A 308-nucleotide genomic window follows, 5' to 3' on the forward strand; every position below is an offset into this window, starting at 1 on the left:
CCCCCGGGCGGGCCGGAAAGCCAAATGGCTCAAAAATGGCCAAACCGAGAGCCACCCTCATGGAGCTTCACCCAAATCAAACCTAGAGGCCAGCTCAATCAAATTGAATTGTAGAGCTCCTCTGCCCTCCACCTAAGCACCACATTACACACCCTAATTGCCTATTTTTATAAAAAGCCACCTCCATGGCTGTTAAATGAAGTGCTAAAAATTTCTTAGAGAGGCCTCTCCAAACTTCACACAGAGCTTCCCTAAGATCCCCTCATTGCAACCCAACCATTTTTCCTCACCCATTCCCCTTGCCGGAG

This window comes from Phalaenopsis equestris, unplaced genomic scaffold, assembly GCF_001263595.1.
Source record: "Phalaenopsis equestris unplaced genomic scaffold, ASM126359v1 Scaffold000432, whole genome shotgun sequence".
Classification (NCBI taxonomy): Eukaryota; Viridiplantae; Streptophyta; class Magnoliopsida; order Asparagales; family Orchidaceae; genus Phalaenopsis; species Phalaenopsis equestris.